At 45.4% G+C, this 13,366-nt stretch overlaps 1 protein-coding gene and 1 non-coding gene across 2 annotated transcripts in view; both read left to right on the forward strand.

Annotated features, from left to right (window-relative positions):
- Positions 1-13,366, forward strand: part of RASGEF1B (RasGEF domain family member 1B) — a 247,675-nt gene that overhangs the window by 52,580 nt on the left and 181,729 nt on the right. The window lies entirely within an intron of this gene.
- Positions 8,663-8,736, forward strand: TRNAL-GAG (transfer RNA leucine (anticodon GAG)). The gene has a single exon. It is a non-coding gene; the product is annotated as a tRNA-Leu (tRNA).

A 13,366-nucleotide genomic window follows, 5' to 3' on the forward strand; every position in this document is an offset into this window, starting at 1 on the left:
TCTGCAGCTAGGAAGGTAATACTGAGAAACAGTCCTGCTTTTGTCGGTCCATTGCAGACACCGCACCTGATGTGTGGATGGCCATCATGCCTAGAGGTGAAACGAGCATGTCCAGTGTGCATACGGTGTGGGTACAATCCAGCTCCCACTCTCCTGCCCCATATAAGCTGTCCATGTAAGGGCCTGGGGAACTGTGTTGGTTAAAGTGTCGGACTACAGCTGGGAAGACCTGGATGCAAATCCTCACTCAGTCATGAAGCACATTGATAGGCGAATATGTCAATTTCATTTTCTGGTGCTTTCCCCCCTAGACTTAAGCTTTCCACATTTCTGCACCAGCTTCTGGATTTATTTTCTTTAAGAGAACTTGCCAGCATTTCAGCGTGATTTCCTCCTAATGAACACATTTTTTGTGTATGTAGTTTTGACCAAATGAACACATTTTTGCAAGTGATATCATCCTAACTTCTTTTGTATTCATTTTTAATACCTGCATTTTGTAAACCTATAACTGTCAGGTATGCCTCAATACGCACCTCCTCCCAACGTACAAAGGCTGTGGGCCCCACCTCCCAAACTGGTGCAAAATGTGGAGATCTGAATTTAAAATTGGAATAATGAGAAGCAGAATTCACAGGTCCTTCCATCCCCACCCAGAACCATAAAAAACAGAAGACAGGCCACAAAGAACAGAGATGAGTTCTAAATATGGCAACCCCCCCCCCACAAAATCTGGGGTTCTTAGGAAGCTGATATCTGTAGCAATGCCACATTGTGTGGCTTTTCTGTGCTTCTGCAGAATCTAAGGACACACATATACAGAGCTGTAGCTTCAAATTTGATTTTAGGAAGTCTCATGGGTGATGGGATCCAGATACAAAGAGGGAGATTCTCCCTGCCCCCTGAGTATTGGAAAAGGAAAATACTTTTCGCTCTATAGGACGCACCCGACCATAGGACACACCTTGTTTTAGAGGGGGAGAACAAGAAAAAAAAATCTCCCCCTCTCTGCTCAGTGCCCCTTCAGCGAAGCGGCAGGAGAAATGGAGCCCCTTCCATTTCTCCTCCCGCTTGGCTGAAGGGGCGCTGCGCATCTCTCCCTCTCTGCTGAAGACAGGAGAGTCTTGGTCTCCCGGCTTCAGCAAAAGGAACCCAAAGCCTTTGGAGCGTAGTGCGAGTTCCCGCTGTGCTCCAAAGGCTTCAGGCGGCTACCCCTGAAGCTTGGAGAGTGAGAGGGGTCGGTGCACACCGACCCCTCTCACTCTCCAGGCTTCAGCGAAAGCAACGTTTAGCCTCCGGAGCGTGGAGGGAGTACTCCCTCTGTGCTTCGGAGGCTTCTCGTTGCTATCGCTGAAGCCAAGGAGCCTGCATTCATTCCATAGGACGCACACACATTTCCCCTTAATTTTTGGAGGGGAAAAAGTGCATCCTATAGAGCGAAAAATAGGGTATTCTTGGATGTTGCCAAATCTGAGCATTCCAGCTGTATGAATGGACACACAAGCTCTCCAAGGCTTTAAACCGGCGCAATTAAGGGTTGCTGAATTCTAATGAGTGGGCATAGCAGCTTTCCCGGTCTGCACACTGCCTGTTCTGAAGCTGTTTATTTATCTGCTTAGCTAATTAGAAAAATTAAAGATGGGGCATGTCTTGGCAAAGGGTTGCCAGCCTGACAGCCAACAAACAGCAGATTTAATTACTGAACTTCAGACACGTAATGAGGGATGAAGCAGACAGACTTACAGACAATGTGCTTCTCATTAATTAGGCAACAAAGAAAGTTGTGGCAGTGGGTGGCTTGGGGAAGGGGGAGGCAGCCAGAGTCTTAACTGCTCATAATTGCTTGATCTTCTGTCTGGCTCGGAGCAAAGCAAAGCCCAGGCGAATGTTTCTCCTGCAAAACGGAGCCGAAGGAGATGGAAATAGCAATAAAAGCAAATAATTTGGACACAGGATGAAATAAAACTCAAAGCACCAGGCGGAGATGGATTTGTGCTCAGTCCCATTTAATTTAAGCTGCCGGCTGCGTCTGGGTTAGGATTTTGATAGCAGCGGAACAGTCAGCATTTGAACATGAATCAAATATATGCTTTGTAGAATTGTTGGGCTTCTTAAAGGCTTGGGGTTTTTTTTGACAGAGGCAGTTAGTTAATTTCAGGGCAGATAGTTTTCTGATGTTGCGGAAAGACAAGTCATGGCGAGGTTACAGATTTTAACTGCAATTGTTAGTAAGCGACTATGCAGCAATTGCCATGACTACATACCCAGCTCCTTCAACCGTTCCTCATAAGGCTTGGTTTCCAGATCCTTGATCACATTGGTTGCCCTCCTCTGCACATGTTCGAGCTTGTCAATAGCCTTCCTAAATTATGCTGCCCAGAACTGGACACAGTCCTAAAACTCTTAGGTCCTAAAGGTCTAGGACTAGCACTGCCCAGGCTCTTTCCTCATCTGTACCGAAAATTTATAAGAAAAATTAAATCAGTTAACACAGCTATATGGGTTGGGCTTCAGAAGTGCAGATCTAACAATATGGGCCTTCAGTTTAGGACTGAATTGTAGCATAGACCATGCTTCATCGGATATCTGGCGGGAAGGTAAACGGCATTTCCGTGCGCTGCTCTGGTTCACCAGAAGCGGCTTAGTCATGCTGGCCACATGACCCAGAAGCTGTACGCAGGCTCCCTCGGCCAATAAAGTGAGATGAGCGCCACAACCCCAGAGTCGGCCACAACTGGACCGAATGGTCAGGGGTTCCTTTACCTTTACCTTTATGTATGGCCCTATTCATATCTGAAGAGAAAAAGCAACCGTCACCCATGGTTGAAGTCCTGTATACACTTACTTGGGAATGCAATGGCCTGCGCCATGGATTTGACAGCAGCCAGCCTCACAGGTGAGGAAGAAGTGTGCTTTCTCTCAGGGGCAATCAGATCAGAAATTGCAAAGTCAAAACCTGGCAGGTTATTGTACACTTCCATTAAGATGGCTCAGAGCACAAACTAAGACATCAAAACCGACAATAGGAAGTGCAAGGACAATCCTTTAATTAAAAGGCTTGGCAGCCAGAGACTGCCATCCTTTAAAACAGACACGTGCAAGGCCCGTTGATGGCTCATTGTTTGCACCCAGCAACTTTATCCCGGTGCGCCGGGGAAACAATTACGCACAACAGAGCGAGACCCGCATGTTGACATTTTATTGAATTTTCCATTTTAGTCCATTTGTGCTGCTGCGGATGAGAGTGTATTAGCAGGAGCTAGCGCATTAAGATGGCACAAGCCGCCTAACGCAGGGGACTGCAGAAATATCACATTTGCTAACTAGGCTAGAGGAGCAGAGGAGATTCTGCTCCCGTCTGCTTCAGCTGCCGCTATTCCCTCGTTGAGGCTGTTTCAAATGGTTGCACTCATTTTCATGATGGACACGACAATCCCCCCTTTCACAAATCTGATGAGCATTAAATAGTGTGTTTTCCTGCCATGAAAATGGATAATAGAATTTCAACTGCATGTCTTATTGCCAGCGGAGGGTTTAAATACCAACATCAATGGATCTAATTATTACTGTCGTTTTGCACCGCAGATCATTAGTAAGTCCCCCTCCTCCGCATTCCTAAATCCCTTAGTATACCTTGTGAAATTATTATTGTGTAGCACTCACCTAGTCTCCCACCGTCAATTCAGAAGTCAAGGTACGATACATTCGCAAACCACTTTAATCAAGTTACTGGAAATGAAAACATTTGTAATATTGCTAACTGTCTGGAGGAAGCAATTTAAAGATCACGGCTATCAGATCTTTAAAGTGTAGCTGACAATATGGCTGCAAAACAATTTAGTTAAGGCCTCTGGTGCACATGGTTTGGGCAAGTGTATCCCACCCTGAGTAGTGGCGCTTGTCCATGCTTCGTGTTCCAAAATACAGGTGAAACTCAGAAAATTAGAATATCGTGGAAAAGTTCATTTATTTCAGTAATTCAACTTAAAAGGTGAAACTAATATATGAGATAGACTCATGACATGCAAAGTGAGATATGTCAAGCCTTTATTTGTTATAATTGTGATGATCATGGTGCACAGCTGATGAAAACATCACTGAAGCACAGTGGACCAACACCAGCTGATGACATGGCTCCCCAAATCAACACAGACTGTGGAAACTTCACACTGGACTTCAAGCATCTGGCATTGTGTGCCTCCCCATTCTTCCTCCAGACTCTGGGTCCTCGGTTTCCAAACGAGATGCAAAAGCTGCTCTCATCAGAAAAGAGATTTGGGGAGCCAAGTCATCAGCTGGTGTTGGTCCACTGTGCTTCACTGATTCCAGGGTCAACACAGCCGTCTACCAGGAAATTTTGGAGCACTTCATGCTTCCTTCCGCAGACGAGCTTTATGGGGATGCTGACTTCATTTTCCAGCAGAACTTTGGCACCTGCCCACACTGCCAAAAGTACCAAAACCTGGTTCCGTGCCCATGGGATTACTGTGCTTGATTGGCCAGCAAACTCGCCTGACCTGAACCCCATAGAGAATCTATGGGGCATTGTCAAGAGACAGATGAGAGACATGAGACCAAGCAATGCAGAAGAGCTGAAGGCTGCTATTGAAGCTTCCTGGTCTTCCATAACATCTCAGCAGTGCCACAGGCTGATAGCATCCATGCCATGCCACATTGAGGCAGTATTGATCCAAAAGGGGCCCAAACCAAGCACTGAGTACATATGCATGCTTCTACTTCTCAGAGGTCCAATATTGGTCTATTTGCAATCCTTGTTTTGCTGATTTCATTTAATATTCTAATTTTCTGAGATTGTTAATTTGGGGTTTTCATCAGATGTACGCCATGATCGTCACAATTATAACAAATAAAGGCTTGACATATCTCACTTTGCATGTCATGAGTCTAAGTTGAATTACTGAAATAAATGAACTTTTCCACGATATTCTAATTTTCCGAGTTTCACCTGTATGAAAAACTGGTACCTTTTTTCCTGCAAAAAAGCATGACTTTGATCTCAGGTGTGGGGAACCTGTGGCCTTCTGGATCTTGCTGGACTACAGTTCTCATCATCCCTGGCCATTGGTCATGCTTGCTGGAGCTGATGGGAGTTGGAATCCAACAACATCCGGAGGACCACAAGTTCTCCACCCTGGATCTATAGCAGGGTTTCCCAGACGTGGGTCTCCAGCGGTTTTGGGGACTACAGTTCCCAGCATCCCTGACCACTGGTCCTGCTAGCTAGGGACGATGGGAGTTGTAGTCCAAAAACAGCTGGAGGGCCAAGTTTGGGAAACCCTGATCTGTAGTATATATACAGTGCTACCTCGGGTTAAGAACTTAATTCGTTCTGGAGGTCCGTTCTTAACCTGAAACTGTTCTTAACCTGAGGTACCACTTTAGCTAATGGGGCCTCCTGCTGCCGCCGCGTGATTTCTGTTCTCATCCTGAAGCAAAGTTCTTAACCCGAGGTAATATTTCTGGGTTAGCGGAGTCTGTAACCTGAAGCGTCTGTAACCCGAGGTACCACTGTATAAGCCAGCAGTCAGTCTGTGGGCTGATGAAGGATCTGCTTGTGTTTATTTGCTAGTTTATTTCAAGAATTTCACTTGAAATAATTCTTCACTTTCAAGAATATCACTTAATCACAACCATCTCTCCGTGGTGTACAGGAGACCCCATGCATGAAGACTGAATGTAAGACAAAACTGTAAAATCAGAATTCGGTTCAAAAGCCTGCTGGAACAAGAAAGTCTTCAGTAAGTGCTACAAGTTCAACAGGAAGTGGGGTTGCCTGACCTCAACTGGAAGGAAGCTTCACCAAAAACTGAATGCACAGCTCCTTGTGGATACAAACCAAGGGTGCCAACTTGAAAGAAATATTGAGGGCCCCCAGGTAAACCCCACCCCCGCATTATTGATCACAACTCGCGGTGCACACACACCATTTGAATGGTGATGCTCATTAACTTGGGGGACCCCCCTCAAATTTTAGGGGGGGTGAAGGGACCTCAGCACCTAGGAGTTGGCTCCTATGATACAAACTACACATGCAACCCTTTAGGAACCACTAACAGTGTAAAGGTAAAGGGACCCCTGACCATTAGGTCCAGTCGTGACCGACTCTGGGGTTGTAGCACTCATCTCGCTTTATTGGCCGAGGGAGCCTGCGTACAGCTTCCGGGTCATGTGGCCAGCATGACTAAGCCACTTCTGGTGAACCAGAGCAGCACACAGAAACGCCATTTACCTTCCCGCCGGAGCGGTACCTATTTATCTACTTGCACTTTGACATGCTTTTGAACTGCTAGGTTGGCAGGAGCAGGGACCGAGCAACGGGAACTCACCCTGTTGCGGGGATTCGAACCGCCGACCTTCTGATCGGCAAGTCCAACTCTGTGGTTTAACCCACAGCGCCACCTGTGTCCCACAGCACCACCTGCTAACAGTGACTCCCCCATTATTTCACTTTCGGTTTCATCTAGGGCTTGAATTTCAGGGATCTGACTGACTCCTCATGAAATATAGAAAAATGTTTGTGTTCATGCTTTCAGAGAGAGCTTTCCCCTGTCCACCCCACCGTCTGCCTTTGAAGGAGATTCAGTAATGACTCGCTCAACTGGAAACCACAGTAACATCAACAGCCCAGTGGAAAAATCATATTGTAGAAATAAGCGGAACAAATCACAATAATAAAAACAACGTAGTCCTCTGGGCATAAAAGAAAGAAACAAACTTAGAAGCATCATCATGGTTTTTCTCTCCTTTCCTTAACCCCACCCCCTCCCAACACTTTGACTGGAATCCATCTACATGTCTTAATCTTTCTTGCGGTATTAATGGAGATATTCTTTGCACGTTAACTTGCTAGAGGGAAACAAACATATTAGGGGAGCTGGTAACCCATGGCAACGAGCCAGAGAAAGGAAGAAGCTAGCTAACTTGAGATGTGGGCCTCAATTAATGCTTGCTTGGTGCTGAAAACATTTTAAAAGTTGTTATAAATCGTGCAGGGAATCTCCACAAATTCAGCGTTTTTCCTGGTTCAGATGGGTGCTCCCCACAGCATGGAGGGCAGCGGGGCCCATCATGAGAATACAATGGGGTTCAACCTCTCTCTCTCTCACGTGATCCTAATCATGGGGCGAGTGCAAGACTGTATGTCTAAATAGCGCTAATCAGTGGATTACATAGGATAAAACGAAGCTGTGAGCAATTTGTTCCTTTCCTCCTGGAAAGCGCTTTGTTCTTTCACTAAACTGAGCTGGAGCTTGCTGTTCTGGCTCATTGCCTCCACAGCCTGTTTTGCCACAGCTTCAGGGTTTCGTGTGCAAATATGCCCCCATAGCTTTGGCAAAAGGAGTAGCGGCCACTTCACGTCGTGCCCCTACCAGGTCCTCGTTTATTTTGAATGAATTGTCTCTAGCTCGGGCTGTGAGGCTTGGACTAAAAGCTCCAGGCGAGGATGTCTGACACAGTGGGGTGGTTGGGCTGTGCCAAGTACAGTGGTACCTTGGTTCTCAAACGCCTTGGTACTCAAACAACTTGGAACCCAAAGACTGTAAACCCAGAAGTAAGTGTTCCTGTTTGCAAACTTTTTTCGGAAGCCAAACTTTCTCTGTTTTGAGTGTTACGCTTCCGTTTTGAGTGCCACACTTCCGTTTTGTGTGTTACGCTGAGGTCTGTCTGTTTTTGCTATTTATTTTGCGTTTTTGTTTTTGCGGCTCTTTTTTGTTTTGTTTTTGTGACTGTGTGGAACCCAGTTCAGCTAGGGATCAATCCATAGCTGTTAACCTTCCCTATTTTTTGTGGGAAATTCCCTTATTCCAGCGCTGTTTCCCGCTGCTTCCCGCTGCTATCCCGGATTGTTAGATATCCCGTAGACTGTCCCCGGGATAGGTGAGGCTGCTGGTCCCTTATTTTCAAATCTGAAAGTTGACAGCTATGGATCAATCCTTCTCACTCTCTCTGTCTGCCACCTCCTAGACCACGGGTAAAGGTAAAGGTAAAGGGGACCCCTGACGGTTACGTCCATTTGTGACCGACCCTGGGGTTGCGGTGCTCATCTCGCTTTACTGGCCGAGGGAGCCGGCATACAGCTTCCGGGTCATGTGGCCAGCATGACTAAGCCACTTCTGGCGAACCAGAGCAGTGCACGGAAATGCTGTTTACATTCCCGCTGGAGCGGTACCTATTTTATCTACTTGCACTTTGACGTGCTTTGGAACTGCTAGGTTGGCAGGAGCAGGGACCGAGCAACGGGAGCTCACCCCGTCGCGGGGATTCAAACCGCCGACCTTCTGATCAGCAAGTCCTAGGCTCTGTGGTTTAACCCACAGCGCCACCCGCGTCCCTAGACCAGGGTAGTCAACCTTTTTATACCTACCGCCCACTAAGGCATCTTTCTTGATGGTAAAATTTCCTTACCGCCCACCAGTGCTTGATGGAAGGAGGATTCAACTTGTGCCGTAGAACCCCCTAGCGACCACCTAGAATCCTGAAATGCCCACTAGTGGGTGGTAGGGACCAGGTTGACACCCCCTGCCCTAGACAAACATGTTTAGTTTGTGTGGACTAGTATTCACTCCACAGAAGCCCTCCTGCAAACATTTATGGTTTTGTAAATCTCCCTCTGCAAGCCCTCGGTGTGTGAATAGAATGAGCCTAGATAGCTCAGTTGGTTAGAGCATGGCGCTGAGAATGCCAAGGTTGCAGGTTCGATCCCTGTATGGGACAGCTGCATATTCCTGCATTGCAGGGGGTTGGACTAGATGATCCTCAGGGTCCCCTCCAACTCTACAATCCTACGATCTCTATGAACTTCCAAGAAGAGAGAGCTTCATATTTGTGGAACATTTGCTGCAAATGCTATTTTATGGGTCTTTGTAATGAAAGCCTTGATTCAGTGGCTGTTTTCACACACTGCTAGATTACAGGATTTATTAGACCCGCGCCCCATCCCCCACCAAAAAAAGGCATGTCAGATATTGTATTTCTGGGCTCCTGAGCTCAAGAAATGCCCATTTCTCAGCTGGGTGCAGCAACGTAGATATCTTTCATATGGATTACTTTTACTGACCAAGCAGCTGAAAATGTCTTACGGTTTGCCAACTGAGCTGTATTTTAATACGGCTGATCATGAAGGCAGTGCAATAGGTTTGATTTGAATGAATTTGCATAATTTGCTGATCAAGCTACCTATTAAAGTTCTGACCTTTGTACTTTTATGGTGGTGCATAATCATGAGGTCCCGAATGTTGGAGGGAATGTATGGCTTAGCAATGAATTTATAGCTCATGCATTTAAGGGATATGGGATGCGACAACATCCTCTAGACAGGCTATTTCTTTTTTCCTTTTTAATAATAATTTCTATATGAAAACCAGTTTATCTGATTGGCCCCATGCCATGAATATTCATTGGGAGTGTTAATCATAGCTGTCAACGTTTCCCTTTTTTAAAGGGAAATTCCCTTATTCCGAATAGGATTCCTTGCAAGGAAAGGGAAAAGTTGACAGCCATGGTTTTAATTTTCTAGTGCCAAACACTGGGCAATTGCAGCAAATCTATATCAATTAGGGATCGACAAACCGGACAACTTTGGGTTGACTCTGTTTTTTTTCCATTTTTCCAATTTCCAGCTCTCTCCATTTCCACATCAGAGTGCAATTAAAACAAATAAATGAATTGCATGAAAATCAATGCACATTTTTATCTGCATTTCACGAAATATATGCGTTTTTATGCAGTTTTGCCTGATATATACATTTATGCACAACATGTGCATTTTCAACATTAATTTCACCAAGGAATGCATTTTTGTGCGTAATTTAAGATGTGCTTCTAAAGCCCATTTCTTCCCATTGGAAATGGTGCGTCAGAAAATCCAGAGAATGATAAATTTCAAAGGTTGGCTGTGCTTTTGTTTGCTCAGTGATCCTTGTTTGCCCTCCTCTTTTAACCTTCTAGCGGGTCCCTCACTGTGAGAAGCCAAGTTACAGGGAACCATGCAGAGGGCCTTCTCAGTAGTAGCACCCGCCCTGTGGAACGCCCTCCCACCAGATGTCAAAGAGAACAACAACTACCAGGCTTTTAGAAGACATCTGAAGGCAGCCCTGTTTCGGCAAGCTTTTAATGTTGATGCATTACAGTGGTACCTCAGGTTAAGTACTTAATTCGTTTCAGAGGTCCGTACTTAACCTGAAACTGTTCTTAACCTGAAGCACCACTTTAGCTAATGGGGCCTCCTGCTGCCGCCAGAACACGATTTCTGTTCTCATCCTGAAGCAAAGTTCTTAACCTGAAGCACTATTTCTGGGTTAGCGGAGTCTGTAACCTGAAACGTATGTAACCTGAAGCGTATGTAACCTGAGGTACTGTATTTTAATATTTTGTTGGAAGCCACCCAGAGTGGCTGGGGAAGCCCAGGCAGATGGGCGGGGTATCAATAATAATAATAATAATAATAATAATAATAAATTTCACTTGCCCTCCTTCTGCGATACTTGAGTGGCCACTCTGCCATCTTTGGTACCTGCACTGGCCGTGTTGTTTTTTTTGCAGAACAACTCCTTTGGCATAAGAAAAGTCCAAATGCCTAGCGACATGAAGCCATCATCAGCTCCAGGATGTGTGCCACTCAGTGTTCTATGTGCCATGGAAATTGACAAAACGGATCCCCAGTGGAGAAAGCAATTAAAGAATAATGTGCAGTGGGTAAGGCTTCTCCCACAGGCTGGCTCCTGGGGAGAATGTTAACTAATGCCCTCCAGCATGGGCTCTGTAGTGAAATTGATTTTAAGGAACTCCAGGAGTCACAGGAGATCGTGCACTGTCAATCAGCTTTGACTAGCATCCAATGCGGGGCATGGGAAGAGTTACATGCTAAGTAAGTGGGAACTATTCCTAAGTGCCGTTGCCGTGTGAGCAAGACAGGTGACAGCTAAGTGTATGTGCTAAGCACCCCACAAATCCCACCACCACAAAAAAATTAATTCTTTTGACAATTTATTCAGAACATAGAACAAATGAAACAATAGTAGAGAGGGTTTCTGACTCTTTGCCAGGCCCCAAAGTAGTTTGAGGTTCAGGCATTCTTTACTAATTGTGGGATATTTAAAGTTCTGTCAAGTCAACAATTTGTGTTTTGCTAGAGGGGCACATAATACGAGTTGAAGCTCACAGAGTTTTCCTGTAAACTTGCTAGAGAGAGCTCTGGGAGAGACCCTCCCGCTGTGCCCTGACAGCTCATCAGAAAGATGTCAAATCCCACAGGGCCCTAGTCTCTTGTGACAGAGTGTTCCACCAGATCAGGGCCACAGCTGAAAAAAGCCCTGGCTCTGCTTGAGGCCAGCCTAACCTCCCTGTGGCCTGGGACCTCCAGGATGTTTTTGTTTGAAGACCGTAAGATCCTCTGTGGGACATACCAGGAGAGGCGGTCCCGTAGGTACGAGGGTCCTAGGCCATATAGGGCTTTAAAGGTCAAAACCAGCACCTTAAACCTGATCCTGTACTCCACTGGGAGCCAGTGCAGCTGGTATAGCACTGGGTGAATGTGCTCCCGCAGCAAGGATCCTGTAAGGAGACTCGCTGCAGCATTCTGCACTCGCTGGAGTTTCTGGGTCAGTCTCATGGTATTTCATGAGCAATCTAGAAAAACACAAACTTTGTTCCAACCTGTCAATTTATTTTTTGGCTGATGGCATTTCCTTTTTACACTGCTGTGAAGGATGCCACCACCATTGTCCCTTTGGAGAAGAAGGGACTCAAACTGGCTGTAAGAAGGATGCTAATAGCAGAGGGTTATATTTCACAGCAAAGCTTTCATAGATTGCTTGGAGCTCGGCAGGTCTTAATATCACCCCATCTGTGCCTTCGCAGCTCTGATGTCTCTGGCTGCAAATTGGAAATGAGCGGCTTAGTTGTTAATGTCCACAAAAGCCCCCCACGAGAATGAAGAACAGGGTAAACATATTTAACTTGGGCTCTCTGCAAACCATTGGAAAATGATTATCTCCAACACATGCAGAGACACAGAAATGTGTGCACACTCCTGACACTATTCCTGCCTCCTACACACACACACACACACACACACACACACACACACAGATATTTCATCATATTTGCCCCACAATTTCTTTAGGATTTTAAATTTTGGTAGTGCTTCTGGAAGCTATTGCTATTGCATTTGCCTACAAAACAGTCTTGCTGTTGCTTGGTTGTTAAGCGGGGCATCTTAGCAGTGCAATGGCACATTAATTTTGCTAGTGTTTTCTCTGTCCGTCGAGTCAGCTCCTGGTGACACATTAGCTTAGCGGTTTGAGGGTTTGTTTGTTTTTTTAAAAAAATCTCAGCTGCAGCAGCAGCCTCCCACTGGGGCTGGATCTAGATGCATAAAAGAAGTGTTTCAGTTAAACGCTTCGTAAATTTAAACAGGGAAAACAAGTAGTTAAAAATGGGACTCCACAGCACCATCTGGTGACACAATGTTATATTGCATATACAACGCATATAAATCGCTTTTTCTTTACCAATCTAGCTGAGTCCTAGGATTCATTGCCATAAAAATGTGTATAATGCCCATTAATATGCAGTGAACTAAGTAGAGATGGACCGATCAACGTTAGCCTCCTATTCTCCCCATTTTATCCTAATCCAAGCTTCTGGGGCTATTCTGGTGCTATCTTAATCTTTTTTCCCTCCAGAGAGCAGTGACCATATACTATTTATTTATTTCATAAAACTTGTATGCCATTTGATTGTAAAAAAATAAATAAATTTCAGAGTGGTTTAGGAAAATATATGAAAATATATGATCACATGTTGAGCTCAAATAGCGGCAAAGGCATCTGGCGCAGGATCCAGGCATCTGTTGCACACACTTCAACGGTTTCTATTTCCCAAGGACAATTCTAATTTTCTTGGTGTTTTTCCTGGGGGCAGAGGGGAGATCACCTCTTTGCCCTTTGCAGAGATTTGAGAACTATCTCATGAGGATTGGAAGAAGTGGCCAGCTTTTTCTGATTCATCCCGGTATCCTAAGATAATATGCGGCTTAATATCTGTGTTATCTTTCCTCACCCAAATGCCCCCTTTCTTGTGTAACTTCTTGTTTGACAAAGAATGCTGGAGAACACAAATGCTTGCCACATTTTTTGGTGACTTTCTGGTAGATCCTAAAGGTATTAACCCACAGTGGACTTTGGAGTGTCCTTCAGTTAATGTGGTTTTACGTGAGTGATGAAGAAGCTCAGACAGTGATTCTTAGGTTGAGAGCAGAGATGTCACAAATGCAGTAGAACGGTCCTATCTATGAAACACGCAGCCCATTGGCTGAAGGTATGAAAACTGGTGGAGGGGAAGT

This window comes from Podarcis raffonei, chromosome 9 (genome assembly GCF_027172205.1).
Source record: "Podarcis raffonei isolate rPodRaf1 chromosome 9, rPodRaf1.pri, whole genome shotgun sequence".
NCBI lineage: Eukaryota > Metazoa > Chordata > Lepidosauria > Squamata > Lacertidae > Podarcis > Podarcis raffonei.